At 43.7% G+C, this 25,549-nt stretch overlaps 1 long non-coding RNA gene across 1 annotated transcript in view; it reads left to right on the top strand.

The window, feature by feature from the left end:
• Positions 1-1,285: 1,285 nt before the first annotated feature.
• The window catches only part of LOC309357742, an 89,913-nt gene continuing 65,649 nt past the window's right edge, over positions 1,286-25,549 (top strand). Inside the window, exon 1 of the long non-coding RNA XR_014163219.1 lies at positions 1,286-1,544. This is a non-coding gene — a long non-coding RNA (uncharacterized lncRNA). The remainder of the gene's footprint in view (positions 1,545-25,549) is intronic.

The raw sequence follows: 25,549 nt of genomic DNA, 5'->3' as shown, positions 1-25,549 counted from the left end.
CTCAAACAATCCTGGGAGCTATAGTTTGTCAAGGGTGCTGAAAGTTGTTAAATGACACTCCCCTCACAGTGCTACATTTCTACCAATTGTGGGACCCACAGAAATTCAACACGTACAGCTTCACCCAGCATGAAGGTGCAGCGATAGGGGCTCTTTCACCTATTTATTTACTGTCTTTCATACAGCTGTTGAAAGTGGCTAATATCCTTTTGCTACTTCCTGACAGCATTCATTCCCTCAGGCACACAAACTCACTTGCTGCTTTCATCTGGGGACCACAATTCCCATGATTCTCCTGGGTGGTCACGATCTCCCTTGGGCGTGATTTAAAATAACAATAAATCATAGAGCAAAGTTCCCTTTCCCACTCAATATCTTAAAGATATCAAAATGCCTTTTGGCTTGTTATAGCTTATATAGTGAAGCCAAAAATATTATTATAGACTTATTTATCAATGCATTACACAGCTTAGGTCATTTTAAAAAAGTGTTTTAATGTGAGAAACGATAACCTGGGTGAAGCTTTTAAAAACGATCCTTCTGAAGCAGTTTTGAATTAATTAACATAATTCATGCAAATGTTTTCTATTGCTTTTTGCTTTGCAACTTGCCTCCCCTAACACATAAAACAGGGCCCCCCAAACTCTTCCTTTCTTAAGACGCAGAATAAAAAGTGGCGACACACATCCCAATCCTCTGGCTGTTCACGTAATGTTTATAGAGAAAATAAAAACTGAGGATCCCAAATGTGCTGGCCAGCTTGAACTGTTTCCCTTGTCCCCCACCCCCCTAAACACACACACACACACACACATTGGAAGGCAGATGTACTATTATATCCGACAGAAACTTTCTTCCAGATATTGTTAGGGATGGAGTCATTCCTTGGAGCACAATACACACCACAATGCTCTCCTGGCAGATGACTGCAAAGCAGAAAGGAAACTTTGCCAAGTGCAGTATGGAAGGAGGAAAGTATATTTTTAAAAAAACACCCGTGTCCTTTTTGACAAACGGACTTGGAAGTTGCAATTTGCATTCCTTGACCCGGGAGTGTGTATGTGTGTGTGTGTGTGCATGCCGGGGGGGGCGTGTCTAGCTATTGATGGAGGGTTTTTTTCTGGACTTTGGTTTCATCTGCATTCCTGGCTTCTGGAGGAGATGTGGAGGTGTAACTTCCCCTAGGAGTAACCACTGGGAAGAAGGCGATGCTCATTAAGTGTGTGATATGCAACCGGTTCAGAACTCTGCCTGTCCACTGAGAGAGCCTTTCACTGCAGCCTGGCAAGCCCGACATTTGAACTCGCTCAGGGAAAGAAAAAAAAAAAGAGTGGATTTTACTTTTCAAAGTGGAAAGAATACCTTCGTCGGGGGCAGCTTTCCTTTCCGTAGCATCCAGGAGAAGTTGGGAACTGTACGTAGCTAAGACGAAGACAATTTGCTGATTTCTTTTGTGCTGTTCTGATTGAACACAAATGTGTGTCTTTGGGGAGGGAGGGAGAAAAGGAGAAGAGTTTGCTACTGGTGGAATGCATACAATGCAGGTCAGTATTATTAACACCATCGAACCAGGAGCGTTTTGCAAGTTTTTATTTATTGATGTGGCGGACCCAAGTCTTTAACTGCTTCCCTTTCAAACTTGATAAGAGACTAGGAGAAACTCTTTAGCCATTTGCTGACCTAACCAAAACAGCTGCTTGCTTCTCCAGGTTATGATATTTTAAAGGGAGGGGGGGACATTGGGAAAATGTTTCTCCTACTCTTTTTAAAAAAAATGGCATAAAAAGATTTACTCTGCAAATGAGAAGGATTGCTGAGCTGGAAAAATTTCTTGTGGTTTCTGCAGAGTTTGTCAAAAAGGGTATTTATCTTTCGTGTTTTTAAAAAGAATCTTTTCCCCTTTCTCACAGTGAAGTTTTGGGGTCTTCATTGATTGATAAACCCTGGAAAAGTTGCTGAACAAATTTAAATCTACTATAGTTTCTTGATAGGAATGCTGATGTTAGTGGACATTGGGGCTTTTCTGCTGTGCTTTTCATATTGCTTATTGTATTAACGGGAAGAAAGAGATCTCTTTATTCTCCCACCCTACCCACAAGGATCACTTTAGATGTTATTTTCACTTTGATGTCACCAAAGTGCCTCAACATCCTATGTTCATGTTTTAAAGTGCATTTTGAAATTGGAAGAAAAGGAGTGTAGAGTTCATGTTGGGGGTGGGGACAGAGACTTTTCTTCTGAAATGGAGTTGTCCAAAAAGAGATTATTTGAGGAGAATTAAAGCCAAGGGGTTTCAGTTTGCAAAGGTCTGTCTAATTGTATTTCATGTCTCCTTTTTAAGAAGGAGAAACTTAGGACAATATACTCCAATGACAAAAGTAGCCTTATTTGTAACCAGATTGTGTCTATAGTTCATGTCAAATACTTGTGATGAGAAACAAATGGATCCTGTGTGTGTGTGTGTGTGTGTGTGAGAGAGAGAGAGAGAGAGAGAGAGAGAGAGAGAATGTGTATCTATCTTCAGTTTTAGATAGTGAAGTCATCTGGAGGAATTCTCTATGTTTTGAAGGCCTTCACAGGATTTTTGTTTTGTTTTTGTTTTCTTTTTTTGCATTTGCCCCCCCCCCCCTGTTTGTGAGTCTCCAGAGTAGGGATGGAGAAGCTGTTGTCCTCCAGGTGTGTTTGGACTGAACTCCCAACTTCCCTGACCATTGGCCATATTGGCTGGGGCTGATGGGAGTTGGAGTCCAACAACATCTGGGCACCTCTGGAGCCTAGGGACATCAGGCTGGACATTGAGTGGAATGCTGGTTGAGGGATGGGTTATTGGGTTCTTTTTACAAGGTGCTTTGTAGAAATCCAACAGGTGAAGCTGTTCTTTGCAGTGTGCAGAGTGACCAGGAGAGGCCAGCTGGTGCTGGGCCCTGCATTCTTGTTGCAGCTCTAGGCCTGGTGTATCTCTAGCATGTGCAACTGATCACATTCCTTCCATTAAGATGGGTCTTATTATTTTATGGGACTGGTTTGTCTAGGAGTGCTTTTTTTCCTGGGGGGGTCTCAAGGGTACGCAGTACTGGTACCCCCCCCAATTGTTAAAAGTGTGGCACTTACTGTAACAACTTCATGGTGAATGTCGGAACCCTTTTTTCTAAAACAAAAAAGGACCCCCAAACCCTGGCATGTAAAGTAATCAAAAGATAACACATGAAAGTAGGGATGCCATTCTGACACAAAGGGCATTTGAAAGCAAGCACCTCCTCCTTCTTTGGCAATCACTCGTAGCCAGGTAAGATTGTCTTCCATAAACATGGTTTTAACAGTGAGTCCGTAAGTGACTGTGGAGGCCAATTCTGGATCCACAGGTCCTTCCACAGTGGAGTTTTGGGGCAGGAGTTGATCAGGGTGTGGATTTGCCAAGCATGCCTTCCTCTTAGCACATTTCTCCCTTGCATCCTGAGTTTGAGTGTCTTCAAAGCCCATGACACCTTTGGTAAAGGACCAAGTGGGACCTGCAACAAAACTTTGCAGCACAAAGTGCTGCAAGTGTGCCAGATTTACAAAGACCCTCCTCCTCCTCTGCTTGAAAGGCTTGGGCCACTGCTTCCAATGATGTCTTCTCTCTATTTCCTCCCAAGTAGACACTAGCGAGTGAGCAGTCTGGCAGTCCGACTGGTGGCCTTCCACCAGGGCCACTGCTGCCTTCACTCCTGAGGCCCAGGGAGCACAGGTGTAGGTGCGGGAGAATTGGGAGTGCTCAGGATGGGGTTCTTTGGAGGCCCAGAGAAAGCATCCTTGAGATGAGGCCCATCTTCTGGTGGCCCTTGGACATTCTTTCTGGTTGAAGCAGGATTGTCCACAGAATCTCTACAATCTTGGATGGATGTAAGCTTTTGTCCCAAGATGTTCCACCTGCAAGGCTGGAGGTATCCACACTCATTGCCTGCATTCTTGGATAGCTTTCAAAAGCCTCACTTGTTCACTGCCTGCTCCCCTGGATCCTTGAACCACAAGAGCAGAGGTGATAGTGAACCAGGCAGAAGCCTCAGGGCCACAGATGAAGTGCCTGGCCAGCTACTTGGGAGGAGGTAGAAAACTCAGGGAAGCATCAGTGTGACTCAGCAAGGGGTGGAGCCTCCCTATATCATCTCTTTTGCTGACTCACTGTTGAATCAGCAGCTCCCAGCCTTTCTGGAGCTGGGGGAATGGACAGGAACCTACTAGGAGTGTTGGTAAGGTTAACCCCCCCGGCTCCAATCCAGCCCCCCAAATTTGAAAGAAGGGCAGGCTTTCTCCCTCTTTTGTTCCCAAATCCTCCCTCCAGTTTGGCTGAGAGTTCTCTTTGGATGAGTGTTTTCTCACAGCATTACTTGAAAGCTGCTCAACAATAATAAGGTCTAGAAACTTGGTGGCAGTGGTGATTTTTTTTAAAACGAAGGCTGAGATTCTTAGGAAATTGTATTCTGTGCCCAAGTCTGGTGCTGTGCAGAATCAAAAGCTAGTCAAAGCTAGTCCTACTCAGAGTAGACCTATTGAAGTTAGCTGCTAGTAGAAATTAAACTGAATGCATTTTCATTTGTGACTCATCAGGAAAAGGAGACGAAGGCAAGGAATCTTTACTTTTGTACTGGATTTTTCATAGTACTGTACTGTATTATACAATTTGGAAGATGAATGTACAGTGGTACCTCGGGGTAAGAACTTAATTCGTTCTGGAGGTCTGTTCTTAACCTGAAGCATCACTTTAGCTAATGGGGCCTCCCGCTGCCACAGCATGATTTCTGTTCTCATCCTGAAGCAAAGTTCTTAACCCGAGGCTCTATTTCTGGGTTAGCGGAGTCTGTAACTTGAAGCGTCTGTAACCTGAAGCATCTGTAACCTGAGGTATCACTGTAATGGTTGCTGAGCCTTGTCCACAGCCAGCAGGAAGTTTATCTCTTTTCCCAAACTGATCTTAAACACTCAGGGACATGTGCATGGAAAAGTTACAGAATAGCAAGTTTCAGATCATGAGTCAATATGGCATGGTGGTTCACATGCCAGATAAGTGAGACCCATGTTCAAATCTGCACTCACAAAGCTCAGTGGGTATCCCTAGGTCAGTATAGCCTACTTTTCAGGGTTGATTAGGAGACCCTTTGAAAGTATTTGTGCTGAAGGATGGGGTAAGAATTCCTAAAACTATACAGCTGAATGTTTCCCAAGGGTCGGCTTCAAACATTCTGGTTTTGTGACCATGGAAATGGTGAGGTTCTGCAAGACTGCTGGCCCTTGTCGACTGATAATAGCTTTGCCAGTGCTACAGTGTGCAAATCTCTTTCTCTTACCATTATTGAGCTATTGCTGTGATGCGCAGAGGTGTGGAAGTTGTGCAAGAAAGAGACACCAACTTGATGAGCACTTCAAAGTTTGTGGCTCTTTCAAGCGGCTCTTCAGTAGGAATGGGGAAGAAGTTTGATTCAGTTCCCCTTGAAAGGTGAACCTTCCTGGTTGGCCCCTCTCAAAAAAGTGCACAAACTGAAATGCAGCCGTCCTTTAAAATTCACATTCCTCCAAATTTAGGAAGTAAGGTGTACAAAGATGCACATGCTATAATAAATTGTGCATAAAAATTCACGTATTAGTGAAACCAACATACAAAAATGCATTGCAAGGATGTGTATATTAGAGGAGATTGCATACAAGAACACACACATATGGAGAAATTTGCTTTAAAATGCTGGAGATTTTTTAAAGGATGTCAGTCTGTGTCTGGGCTGCACCACAGTAGGAAATCAAATCATTGAATGCTCCTCCATCCCTGTCCCCTGATCTCCCCCATAGAAAACTAGCTTGTCAGGGAGTAAGGATATCCTTCTTGACTTGCTACTTGTCTAGGTTAAGGATTTTTTAATTTTTAATTATGTAATGGAATAGAAGAACATGTTTTCATGTGATGTGTGCGCAGCCTCCTACAATATGAAGCAGTAAAGTAGTCCTCCAGGAACAATTCTGCCATGCGACAATCATTTCTATCTCTAGAGTCTGTTATATTATGCCAACAATTATTTTGTCTGGGCTTTCGTCAAGTCATCAGGGCAGCCACATTCCTCCTGCTTTCTCCAGGTTTCTGTTTTGTCTGTTGGTTCTGCACTGAGCGCTTACTGCCCTCAAAGGTGTGACCTGTAGCTCTGGCTAATTTATTTCTGTCATGGTGGTACGGCTTGCAGCGGATAGTGGCGGTGAAGAAGGGGAGGAGAGGGCAACAAGTTCAAGATGTCGAGAATAATTCTGAGTGCTGAAGTAGAGATGGGGAAGACATTTACTTCAGTTTAAAGCCAAACCTACCCAATTTGCCCTTTTTGAAACAATAAGCAAACACAGCCATCTTTCAAAATTTGCATTTCTCTGAATTTTGCAATGAGCACATGGTGGGGTAAAGTGTGCATGGAAATGCATATAATAAGTGGGAAATTATTTTATTTATTAAAATATTTATATACTGCTATTCATAAAAAATAGCAAAGCGGTTTACAACAATTATTAAAACCGTAATATAAAAAGTTAATATCAGCAAATTGTTATGGAAAGATGTATTCTGAATTGCTTGCATAAACCTGACAGAATAGAAAACATTCCAGCAGGCATTTAAAAGATGAATCAGAACACGCCTGCTGAATTTGTATTGGCAGATACTGGGCTGTTGATGAGCTCAGTTTTTTGTTGTCAAATGAAGCTTGCCAGCTTGGGAAATGACCAATGGCACTTCTGCAGATGAAATCAGTGAAGAAGCAGGAATGTGAGGGTACTGTGGACCTAAGTTATTCAGGGCTTTATAATTTAATACAAGGACCCTGAACCTGGCTTGGAAGTAGGTGGGAAGCCAGTGCAGATGTTTTAATGATGGTCTCACATGTTGTTGGCCAAATGCCCCCACCAACAGTCACTGCATTCTGCGTCAGGTGGGCCTTCCGAACCAGACCCAAGGGATGCCCCACACAGAGCACATTTCAGTAATTTAACAACCTACCAAAAGATGCATTATATAAAGGAAGACCACTTTGCAAAAAATTATAGACAAAAATGTGCATATTGGGAGAAATCTGCCCAGAATGCTAGTGAATTTTCATGAGGACATAAAAAAACCTTTGCAAATTTAAAATGTAAAGAACAGAAGTTAAGATTGGAATGACCAGGTTTGCCCTCTTTATGCCCAAGTTTTACTAGACTTTTCAAAACATTGGTCTCTTTGGGCAAGCATGTGTAACAGTGCTATAAATAATATGCCAATGCAGCTAATTTTGGGGGGCAAATGTTGACTCAAAACGAGTTTGGATTCCAAACACTTAAAAAAAATCCAACCTAATTTGCTGCCTGCTCCCAAATGTTTAGTTCTGAACAGCTCAAATTTAACCTCTTATCTAGCAATATTGTCTTGAGTCAGAAGTACAGTAGCCAGAACATAAACCCAGGTAATCTGACATTTTGAAATGATGATGCTTTGGTGGGTGGGCAAGAGGCCCAAATGGGTGGAACAATGCATACCTTGATCCTATGGGCCACAGGTCTTCAGCCAGTGGCTTGGGACAAACAGGTGACTGTCTGACAAGGCAACACCAGGTGGATCTCACCAAAGCTGTTGCCACCATGTTGGATTCCAGCTTAGACTGACCCGGCCCAAGGAGCACTACATGCATGTCTGAACTAGGACACATTATTTTGATGAACTGCTTGTTTCATCCACTTCCAGGAGTGCTGCAGTGTGGCAGGTGAAAAGCCATTTAAAAAGCAAAACAACCCAATATGTGTTTTTCCAGCTAATCAAATGCTCATGTCTTCCTCCTGCCATGTGGCAGGACAAGTTTTTATTTAGTAGTAATGCTGAGCTAACACTGTGTGTATTGCTCCATACGCATTGTGCCACTTTGGGTATAAATCAAAAGGGAAAGTAGGTCCCATGTTGTATCTCTGGAGTCAGAGTAGTGTAGACCAGGTAAAGGTAAAGGGACCCCTGACCATTAGGTCCAGTCATGGCCGACTCTGGGGTTGCGGAGCTCATCTCACTTTATTGGCTGAGGGAGCCAGCGTACAGCTTCCGGGTCATGTGGCCAGCATGACTAAGCCACTTCTGGTGAACCAGAGCAGCGCACGGAAATTCCGTTTACCTTCCCACCGGAGAGGTACCTATTTATCCACTTGCACTTTGATGTGCTTTCGAACTGCTAGGTTGACAGGAGCAGGGACCGAACAATGGGAGCTCACCCCACTGCGGGGATTCAAACCGCCGACCTTCTGATCTGCAAGTCCTAGGCTCTGTGGTTTAACCCTGTAGACCAGGTAGTGTAGGCAATACTGAGCTAGATGGACCCAATGGTCTGGTGTGGCATAGGGCAGCTTCTTGTGTCCCCCCCCCACCTTCCTTCCAGACAATCAAAGGGCATTATCACAGTCCAAGGTCACATTCCAGCCATTAAAAAGTGCTTGAGGTAGGGATGGAGCAGGACTGGTGAGGCGTGTGGCTTGGAGGGGCATGCATGTGGGGGCTCCAAGGAGTTGGACAGAGAGGTTTGGAGGGCCACACTGGGCCCCTAGGCCTGAGATTACTCACTCCTGGCTTATTGCACCATCCAGTCCTACACAAGGGGCAGTAGCAATGTATATGCGATTCTGGTTCAGCCTCTGGATGGTTTATGAGCTCCACTCTCCAACATGGCCTTGCTTCCTTTCAAGAGTTCTCTGAGTGGGTATGAATATGCAGTGCCTCCGATCCCGGGAACAATTGCTGCGATAAGTGCTCCATAGGAGGAAGCCTGGTGATGAAAGGCACTCTTGGAAATGGAAATGCCAATTATTTAATATTTTATAAACCCTGAAATTTTAATTTCAGCAGATTTATTTGTCTAGAGCACTTCGATGGAAGTCTCTCTCTCTCTTGCGCAGTCCTCAGACTCAGTCTGGGAAATGCTGTGTGACAATATATCTCTTATATGAGAAAATCCCCCTCATATGCTTCACAGATGTATAAATCCCTTATGCCTGTACTGAGAGGTTGTGTAGGGAAAGCATGGATTTACGACTCAGAGCATTGTGGTGGTGCCGGGGGTGGGGGAGGTGGGGAATTGCCCCGGCCTCTAAATAGAAATGGGGAGGAGATCCTTGTGGTTGGTGCACTCTTTCTTTGTTAATGCCATAAAGTTAATAATAATAATAAATCTGCAGTTGGTACATAGAATTCAAGGCCTCCTTGGTTCCAGCAGCTGTCACCCAATGCCCATTACTCATGATCTTCTCCATTCCCAAGAGCTGGCAGCAAATCGTCAGCATATCTCATTTCCAAAACGTGCTTGGCCAGAATCAGAGAGGCAAAGGCAGAGATGAGATTTGGGGTAGTGACATCTGTTTGACATTCAGAAAGTACCAGATTTGATCCCTGATAGCTCCAGAGAGAGAGCTGAGAAAGACAAGACCCTCTTTTCCAGAGACAGTCCTGGATTTACAGAAGCCATCCCAGTTTCATGAATTGATCCTGGAGTGTCCTGCTTTTAGTTAGGACATCCCTGTTTTCATCAGCAAAATATTGGAAGGCATGGAGCCATGCAACCCTTGAGTCAAGGAGATAAGTAACTGTACAGTGGTACCTCGGGTTAAGTACTTAATTCGTTCCGGAGGTCCGTTCTTAACCTGAAACTGTTCTTAACCTGAAGCATCACTTTAACTAATGGGGCCTCCTGCTGCCGCCGGAGCCCAATTTCTGTTCTTATCCTGAAGCAAAGATCTTAACCTGAAGCACTATTTCTGGGTTAGTGGAGTCTGTAACCTGAAGCATATGTAACCTGAAGCGTATGTAACCCGAGGTACCACTGTACAACCTTTAGAAGACAACTGAGGGCAGCCATATATAGCGAAGGTTTTTTTAAATGTGTAATGTGTTATTACGTTTTTATATCTTTTAGAAGCTGCCCAAAGTGGTTGAGGCAAGGCAGTCAAATGGGCGGAGTACAAATAATAAAATAGTTGTTATTGTTATTGAATGGGATGTCCCTATTTTAATTATAGAATGGTTGGTGGGTATGAAAGACGATGTCCCTGAAGCCCTGGAGAGCCACTGCCAGTTAGTGTAGACACTATTGAGCTAACTGGAGCAACAGTCTGACTCAGTAGAAGGCAGCATGAATAACCTGCCTAGGGTCAAGCAAGCATGATTTACAAGTCTACTCCTGGGAGTCTCCCACCAAATGCTTTGATGCCAAACATTTCTTCATTTGCCCTCCATATTTCTTTTAGACGCTCAATCAAAGGCTACTAATTTTCCTGGCAGGAAGACCCAGAGAAGTGGAATACTTCACTGGTGAATGCCGTCCAAACACAGAGGGTTGCCAATTACATTGATATTTCAAAGCATCCTGTAAAACTTAACTTTGCTCTCATTCAGCGTAAGAGGGAAGCGGGTGCTGAGAAGGAGCTGGCCAGGCCCTTGCCAACTTCATTTCTGATGGCAAAAGAGTTTTATGCAATGGGCTAGTGCAGTGTGTTGGGTAAACTTAAGTTCTTGGGCCAAGCTAGATGTTGTTGTTGTTGTTTAGTCATTTAGTCGTGTCCGACTCTTCATAACCCTATGAACCAGAGGATCTCAGGCACTCCTGTCTTCCACTGCCTCCCGCAGTTTGGTCAAACTCATGCTGGTAGCTTAGAGCAGTGTTTCCCAACCTTGGGCCTCCAGCTGTTTTTGAACTACAATTCCCATCATCCCTGACCACTGGTCTTGCTAGCTAGGGATGATGGGAGTTGTAGTCCAAAAACAGCTGGAGGCCCAAGGTTGGGAAACACTGGCTTAGAGAACACTGTCCAACCATCTCGTCCTCTGCCGTCCCCTTCTACTTGTGCCCACAATCTTTCCCAACATCAGGGTCTTTCCAGGGAGTCTTCTCTTCTCATGAGGTGGCCAAAGTATTGGAGCCTCAGCTTCACAATCTGTCCTTCCAGTGAGCACTCAGGGCTAATTTCCTTCAGAATGAATAGGTTTGATCTTCTTGCAGTCCCTGGGACTCTCAAGAGTCTCCCCCAGCACCATAATTCAAAAACATCAATTCTTCGGTGATCAGCCTTCTTTATGGTCCAGCTCTCACTTCCATACATCACTACTGGGAAAACCATAGCTTTAACTATACAGACCTTTGTCGGCAAGGTGATGTCTCTGCTTTTTACGATGCTGTCTAGGTTTGTCATTACTTTTCTCCCAAGAAGCAGGCGTCTTTTAATTTCATGACCGCTGTCACTATCTGCAGTGATCATGGAGCCCAAGAAAGTAAAATCTCTCACTGCCTCCATTTCTTCCCCTTCTATTTGCCAGGAGGTGATGGGACCAGTGGCCATGATCTTAGTTTTCTTGATGTTGAGCTTCAGACCATATTTTACGCTCTCCTCTTTCACCCTCATTAAAAGGTTCTTTAATTCCTCCTCACTTTCTGCCATCAAGGTTGTGTCATCTGCATATCTGAAGTTGTTGATATTTCTTCCAGCAATCTTAATTCCAGCTTGGGATTCATCCAGCCCAGGCTTTCTCATGATGAATTCTGCATATAAGTTAAATAAGCAGGGAGACAATATACAGCCTTGTCGTACTCCTTTCCCAATTTTGAATCAAATCAGTTTATGCAACGGGCTAATGCAGTGTGTTGGGTAAACTTCATCTTTCCCTAGAAAGATGTTAAACTAAATGTTAAGTGTGTTAATACATCTGATGGTGGCTTTTAAATGATAACTACAGTGGGGCCCCACATAGGACTGGGGTTGCAATGAACGGGAGTTTGCTTCTTTCTCCTCATTATGATTCTGAACCCTGCCTGCCCCCCGTATTGGTGCAAATAGGACCTTTCTTTTCAATGTAAACATGGGGAGTAGGGTACTTTTTTAAAAAAAGAGGTTACATTTTATGAAATTTCAACACACACACATTCAAATACATAACAATTTGTTGTTTTGTTTTGTCAACTTTCCATCTCATTTTCCATGGTGTTTTGTATTTCTCCCATTTTCCGCAACCTATCTTTTCGCTCTCTCATACCATAACAATAATACAATAACCTCTCATTCCTTCTGCTGCTCGTGGTTCGAATTCTGCTCACAATTTCATCATATTGCAATATTTCTTTAGATAGCCCCCCAAAAGTCTTCCATTCTTCCACAAAACAATCCTCATTAGGTTCTCTCTTTTTTTTAGCTGATAGCTTTGCCAATGCCTCAAAGTCAATCACTTTGCTCACCCATTCTTCTTTGGTGGGAACTATTTCTTCCTTTCATTTTTTTGCATAAAGAATCCTAGCTGCTGTCTTTACACACATAAGTGGGCTATCATTTCTATCAGCAGCATGGGAGAGTGAAGGAATAAATCCCCACCACATAGGTCCTTTTTGCTGCCCCCCCCCCACCAATATGGCTGCTTACATTTTTGAAAAGTGCTCATTAAATCTAATAACACCTTTAACATCCTGTCTGCTTTGACCCTCACTGTCCCATACTGTTGATGATGCTTCAGAGATTCCTACACAGCCTTGGGGAATCCCAGCAAAAACACTTGGTTCCTCCTTGTTCTGACATCTCTACCCATATATGGGCCATGGACCTTTCTGCCCTCTCCCCCCATTTTTTTTTTAAGAGTGGGGATAGTCACGTGATACACCTTGGGCACATGCCCTACTGCAGAGCTTCATACATTTGCTTTTAGGCAGAGATTATGGCTCCTTATAATTGAGTCCATATTTTACTGGGAAAGAAAATGTGGTCAGTAAGGTTCCCATTAGCTTTAAAGGCAGGTTACATGCTGTAGTCGTTACTCCTTTGTTCACTGAATTAACCACACACCATCTGTTTCAGTGGATCAGCCCCATTCTGACTCACACGTGGATTTTGGCTACTTCTTGCATGCTGCAAAAACAGGCTGCTTTGGCACAATCCGGCTGATCACCACTCCGCTCCCTCCCCCCAAAAAACTTTCTTTTTATTCATTTACTCTGGAGACTTGGCAACAGTGCAGTCGGTAAGGACTCGTGAACATGGGCCTAGGGCCAACCCAGTTTCATTACCAGCTATCAAAAACTCTTTCGGCTTGCCCTGAAATTTCTCAATACAGTGGTACCTCACAAGACGAATCCCTCGCAAGACAAAAAATGCGCAAGACGAAAGGGTTTTTCGTTTTTTGAGTTGCTTCGCAAGATGAAAACGTCTTGCGAGTTTGTTTCCTTTTTTCTTAAAACCGCTTGAAGAGGTGCAGTTGCGACTGACCGTGCTTCGCAAGACGAAAAACCGCGCAAGACGAAAAGACTCACGGAACGAATTAATTTCGTCTTGCGAGGCACCACTGTATGTTCTGCCCAAGAAGCACTCTCCAGATTTTGTGGTTATTTCTTAAATTTATATACCGCCCTTTCCCCGAAGATCTCAGGGTGGTTTCTTAGTGTTTTCTTTTTCTTTGTGGAAAATCCGTCATGACATTTAACAGGCCTGAAGTTTGCTGTGAGCACCTCCTGTTTAGTATTTATCCACCTTACAGGATATTCTGTGACAATGTACCCTTTTGCCCATCCCAGTGACCCTCCCATTTCTGCCTATCCCTTTGCCCAGATGCAGGCAACCCCTGTGGCTGCAAGTGAGTCTGGGAAGTCATAGAATTATAGAAGCATTGACTTGTAAAGTTGGAGGCGTCCCAAAGGGTCATCTAGCCCAAACCCCTGCAATCCAGGAATCTTACACGACAGACGGTCACTTAACATCTGCTTAAAAACCTCCAAGGAAGGACAGTGCACCACCTTTCATGGGAGTCTGTTTCACTGTCAAACAGCTCTTGTTGTCAAGAAGTTCTTCCTGATGTTTAGCCAAAATCTCCTTCCTTGTGACTATCAGCCATTGATTTGGATCCTAGTCTCTGGAGCAGGAGAAAACAAGCCTTCATCTTCCATGTGACAGCCCTTCAGATGGCTATCATATCTCCTCTTGGTCTCCTCTTTACCAGGCTTGTTGTTGTTGTTTAGTTGTTTAGTCGTGATGGACTCTTCATGACCCCATGGACCAGAGCACGTCAGGCACTCCTGTCTTCCACTGCCTCCCGCAGTTTGGTCAAACTCATGCTGGTAGCTTAGAGAACACTGTCCAACCATCTCGTCCTCTGTCATCCCCTTCTCCTTGTGCTCTCAATCTTTCCCAACATCAGGGTCTTTTCCAGGGAGTCTTCTCTTCCCATGAGGTGGCCAAAGTATTGGAGCCTCAGCTTCACGATCTCTCCTTCCAGGAGCACTCAGGGCTGATTTCCTTCAGAATGGAGAGGTTTGGTCTTCTTGCAGTCCATGGGACTCTCAAGAGTCTCTTCCAGCACCATAATTCAAAAGCATCAATTCTTCGGCGATCACCCTTCTTGATGGTCCAGCTCTCACTTCCATACATCACTACTGGGAAAACCATAGCTTTAACTATACAGACCTTTGTCAGCAAGGTGATGTCTCTACTTTTTAAGATGCTGTCTAGGTTTGTCATTGCTATCCTCCCAAGAAGCAGGTGTTTTTTTAATTTCGTGACTGCTGTCACCATCTGCAGTGAAACATACCCAATTCCTTCAACTGTTCCTCATAATGCTTGGTTTTCAGACCTTTGATCATCTTGGTCACCCCACTCTGCACACATTCCAGTTTCTCAATATCCTTCTTAAACTGTGGTGCCCAGAATTGGACACAGTACTCCAGATGTAGTCTGGCCAAGGCAGAATAGAGTAGGACTATTATTTCCCTTGATCAAGACACTATGCTTCTGTTGATGTAGCCTAGAACAGCAATAGCTTTTTTGCTGCTGCATCACACTGTTGACTCGTGTTAAGCTTGTAGTTTACTAAGACCCCTAGATCCTTTTCACATGTATTACTGGCAATCCAAGTGTCCCCCATCTTATATTTGTGCAGCTGGTTCTTTCTGCCTAAGTGGAGAACCTTACATTTGTTCCTATTGAAATTAATTTTGTTAGTTTTGGCCCAGTTCTCCGATATGTTAAGGTCATATTTAATTCCAATTTTGTACTTAGCGGCATTGGCTACTCCTCCGAGGTTGGTGTCATCTGCAAACTGGATGAGCATCCCCTCAGTACCTTCATCAAATCATTTATAAATATGTTGAACAACAACGGGCCCAGAACAGAACCCTGGGCACCTCACTTGTCATCTTTTTTGAGATGATGAGGAACTGTTAGTGAGCACTCTTTGGGTTCACTCTGTCAACCATTTACAAATCTAGTTAAAAGTTATATTGTCTAGTCCACATTTTCCCAAATTCTCTGCAAGAAGATCAGGGGGGACTTTGTCAAAAGCCTTAACTGAAACCAAGATACACTACATCCATAGCATTCCCCTTTTCTACCAAGCTTGTATCTCTATCAGAAAAAGAAATGAGATTCATCTGGCATTACTTGTTTGTGAGAAACTATTTTCTCATAATGCCATTGTGTTGACATTATGGCCACATTCAAACCATTCATTTAAAGCACTATGATACCACCTTAAACCGTCATGGTTTCTGCAAATAATTCTGGGGGCTGTGGATTTGTAAAGGACACTGAGAATAGTTAAGAGGGCTTCATTCCATTCACAGATCTACAGTTCCCAGAATTCTCTGTGAAGAAGGTTTAAACCACTCTGAGGATCTCTGTGAAGGGAACAGGGGATCTCCTAATGACTTAGCACTCTTAACAAACTACAGTTCCCAGAATGCTTTGGGGTAAGTCACGACCGTTTAAAGTGGTATCATAGTGCCTTAAATGCATGGTGTGAATGTTGCCTATATATCTTCCACTCTGTGAAGAATCAAAATCACCACTTCCCAGCTGTTGCCACCAGACAAGTCTGCAGCTGGGACTCAAAAATCCAGATGTGAGGCCTGCCAGGTTTTTTGGACCCTGGCAGTTACATCAGGAGGCACGAACTAGCCATGACGGCCATGTATCGCCTGCACTGTGGGTGGCAATATTCCTCTGAATATGAATGAGCTGTTGGGAATCACAAGTGGGGAGAGTACTGCTCATGACCTTCCCATAGGCATCTGGCTGATCTCTGAGAACAGGATGACGGACTAGATCAGGCATAGGCAAACTCGGCCCTCCAGATGTTTTGGGACTACAACTCCCATCATCCCTAGCTAACACAACCAGTGGTCAGGGATGATGGGAATTGTAGTCTCAAAACATCTGGAGGGCCGAGTTTGCCTATGCCTGGGCTAGATGGCCACTGGCCTGATCCAGCAGGGCTCTTTTGAAGGTGCTGCTCTCAACTCTTCTCTTTGCATACTGTCCTTTGCTGGTCATATCGATTTGGTAGGATATGAACCTCTCAAGTACCATTTGACCAGATACTATATTGGCACTGGGCACAGCAGGAACATGCATATCATATGGTGGGTGTATCACAGCATCTTTCAGTCTCTGCAAGTGTGCATGGGGTGGGTATTCCTTCTCTCTCTCCTTTTAGCCACTCTTAGTTCTAAACAGGATGCTGAAGAGTAATATCTGGGAAATGCACTGTGATAACTTGAAACCTGATTTGTGTCTTTCAGCTTTTGGAAGCTGAAGTTCACATCTTGAGGGAATTTGTTAAACCATTTGAAGTCTTCCTTATATAATGTGCCCAACAGCAGGAAGACTGTATACATCAAGTAAGCAGTAAGCTGATTTATTCAGCGAAAACGTGTTCAAATTATCCAGATAGATGAGGCATACATATTTAACCCGTGGCCTTGTGTGCTCCTCTAAAATGCTCCTGAGGAAATGAAGGTGTCAAATCTTAAAAAATGAAGGTTTCTGCTCCCAAATTCTGATTGTTTATTTATTTATTTATTTATTTTGCTGCATATTCTGGAGTGTTTGAGGGAATTCTGCTTTAAAAAGCCACCAAACTAATGTAGGAGGATGGAGGAGCTGAGTGGCGCAAAAAGATTAAGAATCCTACAAATCTGGACTTGTTGAAATGACAACTTACTTTAAATCAGTGAAGGGTTTGCCTAAATAGGGAAATTAATGTTTGCACCCAGTCTGTACTCAAAAAGTTCTAAGGAGCTGCTGTTGTAGATCTTCTTATGCTCCAAATATTTATCCGGAGCAATCCTTTTATTCTTTTACATCTGTCCTTGCTAAATTACTGGGCCAATTTAAGCCCTCGTTTTGCATTTTGCAGCTGTCTTGATTAATTCTTTTACTACTAGGACAGTTGTAATTTGTCGGGGTTCAGCTCTTTTCCTGAGGAGTCCAGTACTGAATGGTCTGTGTATGTAGATGTTTCTTGTCTCTTGTCTACACATATGTACATGTGTGTGCATGAATCCCAACAGCACCATCCTATACATGCCCATTTCACAGAAGAAAAGCTGGTGGTGCTGAACTAGGGATATAAGAAGGTGTCGCTTCCTGTTCTGCCCAGTATTGGGCACATGCAGTTTCTGTTCTGCCACTAGGGCTGAGTGATGTCTGGTTTTCAACGTTGTGATATATCGCCAGCTAAACATTGTAATATACCAGTGTTTCCCAACTGGGGGCCATACAGCCACTTGGGGGGCAGGATATTCCAAAGGGGCCACAGGTGAAATCGCATAAATGGGGGGCCACAGCACAAGACTAGGGAGGCACTGAGGGAAGTGAGAAATGAAGGCAAAAAACCCATTTTTAAAACAAAATCTAATTGGCTGGCTATCCACTTGCCAAGGTAAGGGGGCAGCCCACAAGGGCCTAGTGCTCCTTTTTGCCTCCTGGGTTTTCTTGAAGCAGTCTGGGTTCATTTCTGGTGAGGCTCCCATTTTGACCATTACAGCCCATGATCCAGAACCCCCAGGTCAGGTGAATGCGGTGGTGGGGTGGCAATGGGTAGGGCTGGGCAATCCGGAGCTGCTTGTTGCTGTTGTCAGTGCTGGGCCAAGTGGCAGCCTGGGTGTTATGTATTGAGTTGAATAGGATCCAAAATGCAGCAGTCTGATTGGTCCTAGAACAATAGGATCCAAAATGCAGCAGTCTGATTGGTCCCAGAACAATAGGATTCAGAATGCAGCAGTCTGATTGGTCTTAGAACAATGCAGCAGTATGATTGGTCTGCAGGAGCCACCCAATCCAGCTCCAGATGGAAGTGAATCCACAACCTGATTGGCCTACAGGAGAATTCCGGAATTAGCCAATCACATGCAGCCCATTGTGTAAATAATGTATATAAAGCAGATACTTTGAGGGGACTTTCATTCCTCCTCACCACTATGAGCTGAATAAAGAGCATGAAATCCACTCTCGACTCTGAGTATATTTCACTGGGCCTGACTCTGCAAGGTACAGGGTGCAACCCACCCCAGCACCTAGTGGATCAGGGCCTTCGGATGTTGCAGAGGGGTGCAGGGCCCCTTGGCAGTGTCAACCCAGCTCTGCAAGGCGTGGGGTGAAATTGGGGTCGTCTGGTGCTGCTGACTTGCATCTAATAAATAACTGTCTACTCAGAAGAAAACTGCCCTGAGTTCAGTGGGCATTACTTCCAGGTAAGGGTGTGTGGGGCTATAGTGTTTTATATAGGCAGCCAGTGCTCCTCCGGATGACAAGATCCTTTTGCACCCAGTCAGTGAGGACCACTTGCTTTTTAAAATGCTCCCAGATATACAGAACTCCCTGTGCATCTTTTGGATTGTTTTTGTAGGTTTCTCCCCTCTGTGTCAAATAACTGGGGTCAAATAAGTGTTGTTTACTTTTTATGATACATGGAAGATGGATCTCCCTTGGGAGGTTCTGGACTCTCCTACCTTGGAGGTTTCTAAGCAGATGATACTTTCGCTGACTTTCCTACACCGCAGGATTCTATGACTTTCCTACACCTCTATGATTCTATGTTTTTCTGCTTCAACAATACTTCATTATGTTCCTATCATATATTTTTTTGTAATTGTACAAGTTATAAAAATTGTAAATAAATCATGTTCTATTTCCAAACAAAACATTTAAATAGTTACCTTTCTACTGTTAGAATGGGGGTGGGGCATGGGCATAGCATTTCATTAGGGGTGCAGAACCTCAGATTTGGATTGATTTTTACTGATTTTTACTTATGTGGCGCAGTTACTCCTCTGTCTCTTCTTGGCTACACCCATGGGGGCACAGGAAGGAAACAAAGTCAGAAGTGGGCCACAGTCGGAAAAAGGTTGGGAAACACTGGTGATATACCCAGTGGCGTAGCATGGGTTGTCAGCACCCGGGGCAAGGCAAGTAATTTGCGCCCCCTAACCCATGGATTTGCGCCCCCTAACCCATGGATTTGCGCCCCCTAACCCGTGGATTTGTGCTCCTTAACCCTAACCCCCAGATGTTGCGCCCGGTGCGGCCAGCCCCCCCTGCACCCCCCACGCTACGCCACTGGATATACCGCTATAACACGATGTCAGAAATGATGGAACTATGTACAGGGTTACAGACGCTTCAGGTTACAGATGCTTCAGGTTACAGACTCTGCTAACCCCATTAGCTAAAGTGATACCTCAGGTTAAGAACAGTTTCAGGTTAAAAACGGACCTCCAGAATGAATTAAGTTCTTAACCAGAGGTACCACTGTAGAGGCAAATAGGGTAATGTTCTGGCAACTGCTGCTACTTAGGGGTCTAAAACTGATACACTTTTACTTACCTGTAACATGTTGTTGCAACTGTTATTTTATAGTACAGAGCAACAGGAGTGGCTTGAATCATGAGAGAAGCGATGACCAGCTTTATGGTTCTTTTCCTACATAATGATTTTTTTTTTTTATTTTTTATATAGCCCACACACCTCATGATTCACAATACACCGCTGTGTTGAATAATATGAAACTGTTACCACAATGTGGGCCTCAAAGCAATTTTTGGACGGTGTATCAATACATTGCTCAGCCCAATCCTCCACAGTTTACTTTCTGCCAAAAACCACATTATTCATCTTTTTGCCTGCTGTTGTCAAAATTACATAACTTTACACAGCTTACATAATTATCTGTTTAAATTATGTTAGTAATGCAAATTACGATGCAAATGGGGGGCATTATCAATATTTATGTATGTATGTATGTATGTATGTATGTAGGGATGCGGGTGGCGCTGTGGGTTAAACCACAGAGCCTAGGACTTGCCGATCAGAAGTTCGGTGGTTCGAATCCCCATGACGGGGTGAGCTCCTGTTGCTCAGTCCCTGCTCCTGCCAACCTAGCAGTTCGAAAGCATGTCAAAGTGCAAGTAGATAAATAGGTACCGCTCTGGCGGGAAGGTAAACAGTGTTTCCATGCGCTGCTGTGGTTCACCCGAAGCAGCTTAGTCATGCTGGCCACATGACCCGGAAGCTGTACGCCGGTTCCCTCGGCCAATAAAGTGAGATGAGCGCCGCAACCCCAGAGTCGGCCACGACTGGACCTAATGGTCAGGGGTTCCTTTACCTTTACCTATGTATGTATGCATGTATGTATGTATGTATGTTTGTATGTTACATTTCTATCCCAACTTTCCTCTAAGGAGCTCAAGGTGGCATAAATACTTCTCCTTCTCCACCTCCTCCCAGTTTATCCCTACACCAACCCTGTGAGGAAGGTTAGGCTGAGAGTGAGAGTGAAGCCCAAGGTCACCCAGTGAGCTTCATAGCTCAGGGGGGGATTTGAACCCTTGTCTCCTGGGACCTAGTCTGGCACTGTAACCGCTGCATCACACTGACTCTCAAGAAAGATATAGCTAGATATTATGTGTTGTTTGCAGGCAAAAAGCAACAAAAGTGAATCCTGGTCATATTCACTAGATAGATTTTTGTTCTGGACATGGAACGAATAAGTGGAGGCCAGAAATATGTGCTCCTGTTTTCATTTTTGTCAGAATCCTTTGGATGGTTCTAGTTAATGTATCTGATAAATACTCTTTACTTCAGTTGTCGCTTATCTCAGGAGGTTGGGACCTTGGGACCAAACTGCCCCAGTTCCAGGAACAGACATATGCCTTGTGTCTCCAAACACCGTCAGTCTGACACCTTTCTTTCCCCCTAATTAATGATTATTAATTAAATACGCTGACTCTGAATGTAAAACGGAAACCTTCCAGAATGCACATGAAGCAAGGTTTTGAGAGCGGGGTGTTTTGTCTACGAATGTGTGTATCATTTGCGAGAAGCTTACGGAGTGTAAGACCGGAATACTGAATGTGTGTTGAGGGTGTCGAGGGAATGGTTTCCATAGGAACAAAAATATGGAGGATTTTGGGCCTCTCCTAAATCAGTTCAAAAAACTCGTATCGTTCTCTGAAATGGCGAATGTGCTGGGTGGGGAGGGAAGGAGAAAGCCAGAGGAGGAAAAGGGGTGAGCAGCTGGCCTAATTTTAGAAGCCTGTCTGCGTTTCTTTTTATTGCCTATGCATTTTAGAATTTGTATCCCTGCCTATTCATACTCTCAGTCAATAAAAACAAAAACAAATTTGACACAGCCACATGGCTGAAATGGCAGAAGCAAGGAAAGAGAGCAATGAAAGCAACACAAAAGTGGAGTAAAGCTGATTTGCCTATTTTGGCCAAACAATGTCTACCTGGCCTACACCTGACCTGATATATGACACTGGGCAGGTGAAGACCCATTTTCAGGAGGTTTTCAGGCACTGCCAACCAGCTGATGGACCACACTTGTGGAGCCCCCATGCATCAGCTGCTCCTGAGGGCTCACCTCACACTGCGCAAAATATGGGTTGCCTGACACCTGCATGCCAACAAGGCTTAATCACATGTGGGGAAGAGGCGTTTTGGCCTAACTCAACGGTAAATACATCCCCTTGCGCTTAGTGTTTTGCTGCAGGTCCTGCTTGATTTTATGGGATTTGTTGGGATTACAGGCAATGGATTTAGCATAGCAGGGGAAGAAATAAAGTGGTATTAGAGTCTTCTCATATATCATGAGAGTACATACTACATAATCCTTGTGGAAGTAAGTGAGCCAATTAAAGCTTTCTGGCCTAGGCTGAAAACACAGCTTGTTTTGGCATCGCCTGTAGATTGTTCGACCCGAATCCCATTTTGCACACTTCTCAATGCCAAGCATATCCCAGACCATTCCACCCAGTTGAGACCCCTGGCAGAAATGGATGCCCTAGCTGTGCCGCAGAGGACACTTGCTCTTCCAGTGTGGCACCCATTTTTTGGCTCATTGGTAGATCCCAGTTCCTTTTGTCTCTTAACCCCATCCCAATGCGTGGGACCAGTTGACTTGTAAGATTACCCTAGAGCGAGCATGCCCACTCTACCTCTTCAATCTGCAAAAATGGCAATGTCACAGGTGCCACACAAAACTCAGGAATCAATCTTTCCATGTGGCAGCACCCACTCTGTGGCACTCCCTGCCTATTGACATCAGGCAGGAGCTTTTGCTGCAATATTTTCAGTGTCTGCTAAAACATTTTTGTTTAGGGAAGCCTATCCAAGTGTATAAAGGGACGCGGGTGGCGCTGTGGGTTAAACCACAGAGCCTAGGACTTGCCGATCAGAAGGTCAGTGGTTCGAATCCCTGCAATGGGATGAGCTCCCGTTGCTCGGTCCCTGCTCCTGCCAACCTAGCAGTTCGAAAGCACGTCAAAGTGCAAATAGATAAATAGGTTCCACTCTGCGGGAAGGTAAATGGCGTTTCCATGCGCTGCTCTGGTTCGCCAGAAGCGGCTTAGTCATGCTGGCCGCATAACCCGGAAGCTGGACGCCAGCTCCCTTGGCCAATAAAGCGAGATGAGCACCACAACCCCAGAGTCAGTCACTACTGGACTGAATGGTCAGGGGTCCCTTTACCTTTACCTTTATCCAGGTGTATGGAACGCAGAAAGGTGTTTCAGTCTGGTTTTTAGCTTATCTTGGATTTTAATTGTGTTTGAAGGTTTATAATGTATTTAGAGGGAGGGGTTTAACCAATAACGTCAGTCTTTTATTCTTGTTGTAATGCATTTTGAGGTTTGTTTGAGTTTTTGTTTTGTTTTGTTTTAAAAATGCTATCAAGCATAATACAGATTTAATATATTAATATTAATAAAAGTGCTACTGGCTCTACTCATCATACCTGGTTTGTTGGAATGAGGTCAGGTCTACACATGGAACGGGGTATGACAAAATTGACTGTACCACGTCAGATTAGGAACCTAGGCAGATGTCTTACACCAGGTTGGACTATTGGTCCACAAAGCTCAATGATGTCTATACAGTACTGTCTATACTGACAGACAGCAGCTCTCCAGGATTTAAGACCGGGGTCTCTCCCAGCCCTACCTGAAGAGACTCCAGGAATTGAATCTGGGTCCTTTTGCAGGCACCATGGTGCTACAGCCCTTTCCTAACAAATAGGAAGATACCACAGAAAGCTCTCCTACAATAGAGAACTATCACAAACAGCAGTGCTGGCCTTAATGATCTTACAGCCCCTTCCTAGATGGGAAAGCAGAGCTGGCTCCAGGTTTTTGTGGACTCTCTTTGGTCTTGCTCCTTCTGCAACCACCCCAACAACAACTTGGCTTTGGTGGCCCTGATTTAGAGGGTCCCAACCAGACACCTGCCTCAAAGTCCTCCCCTGATAGCATCACTGAAGCAGGCTTCTCTTCCAGCCCTTTACAGAATTGAGGTGGTTCTCTATTTGCAATGTGGCTTTTATTTCAACAATGTGGCTGCTCATCTGCAGTTGGAAATGGTGCAGTCCATCTTATCTCCTCATTCTGCTGAATTTTTGTGCCAGGCCTTCACTCCTCTGCTATTCGTCTGCAAGATGCAGGGCTCCTACCCTTTTGTAAAACTGATCTAGCTTTTAAATTTCCTTTTGATGCACTAAGTTCTCCACTTTCCGGATAAAAAGATATAATTAATAATGTTTGCTGTACAAAAAAAGGATACATTGCACATTCTTTTGTATGTTGTGAAAATCTTTAATATATATATTTTAAATAATAATATTTGTCATGCTCACTTGTCTCCGTTTAATGCCAGCAAAGCTAACTGATCATCCACTCCTACTTTTACAACTAATTTCCAAAACTGTTTCATTTGATTGTGTTGATGTTCTCCCTCTCCCTCTCTCTCTGTTGTATTAGTTTTAATTATGACTAGACTTCTCTCGCTCTCTCAAATCCATTGATAATGGTTTATTTAAACTCTTTCTCTGATCTCTGATGGTTTTAATTCCAGACAGTACATCTGTGAAATTTTAAAGTGTGCACTAGATGTGACACTGATGGATCAGCCGAGCGAGGAATATCTGACAATTCATGTTTTCCTTTGCTTTGACCTGTGATATTTGAAATATAAGCCACTCGCAAGACATTTAACAGCCGGTGCATCTATAAACATTTCTCGCCATGTTTAAATGATGCCTTGGGATCATTTAAATATGTGCAAACACACACACACACACACCCCTCAGTTGGTGACAAATTCATTCTCCGAATTAGCTCTGAGATATTCTACTTCATTTTTTTTATATAATATTTATTAAAGATTTTCAATATGCATACATAATTGGTTCACAATAAAATATCTGTCATAACATATTTTCATAACTTCTCTGGACTTCCTCTCATCTCCCGCTCCCATTTTCATCATGAGAAAAGAAATTTTCCAGCAAATTATCCTCTTATTCACATTATATACCCTCAAACTTAATTTATAATCTGATAGTTCCCAAATGGTTCACATTTTCTTAATCTCACTTATCTTCCTAATTCTATCTAATTTAGTGGTGCCCAATTCTTTATGATTTAGCAACCTGCTTAACATTCAGTCAAGTTACAATATTTTTGTAAATAACTCTTAAATTTCTTCCAGTCTTCTTCCATCGTCTCTTTTCCCAGGTCTCGGATTCTGCCTGTCATCTCGGCCAGTTCCATGTAGTCTATCAGTTGCATCTGCCAGTCTTCCAGTGTGGGGAGATCTTGAGTTTTCCAATGCTTCGCTAGGAGTATCCTTGCTGCTGTTGTTGCATACATAAAAAAGGTTCGGTCCTTCTTTACCACCCCTTGGCCGACAATGCCCAGGAGGAAGGCCTCTGGTTTCTTAGTGAAGGTATACTTAAATACCTTTTTCAGTTCATTATATATCATTTCCCAGAAGGCCTTCACTTTAGGGCATGTCCACCAGAGGTGAAAGAATGTTCCTTCATTTTCTTTACACTTCCAACATTTATTATCAGACAGGTGGTATATTTTTGCCAGTTTGACTGGGGTCATGTACCATCTGTAAATCATTTTCATTATATTTTCTTTTAAAGCAGTACATGCAGTAAAGTTCAACCCAGTAGTCCACAGCCTTTCCCAGTCCTCAAACATGATGTTATACCCAATATCCTGCGCCCACCTTATCATAGCAGATTTAACCATTTCATCTTGAGTGTTCCATTTTAGCAGCAAGTTATACATTCTAGAAAGTACCTTGGTCTTTGGTTCTAACAGTTCTGTTTCTAATTTCGATTTCTCCACCTGGAACCCTAACTTCTTGTCATTTTAAAAAATTTCTTTGATCTGAGCGTAATGTAACCAGTCTCGCACTTTATCCTTCAATTTCTCCTGACTCTGCA

Source organism: Podarcis melisellensis (genome assembly GCF_964234715.1).
Source record: "Podarcis melisellensis genome assembly, chromosome: 15".
NCBI classification, from domain to species: Eukaryota; Metazoa; Chordata; class Lepidosauria; order Squamata; family Lacertidae; genus Podarcis; species Podarcis melisellensis.
This window is presented reverse-complemented; position numbering and strand designations above follow the sequence as displayed.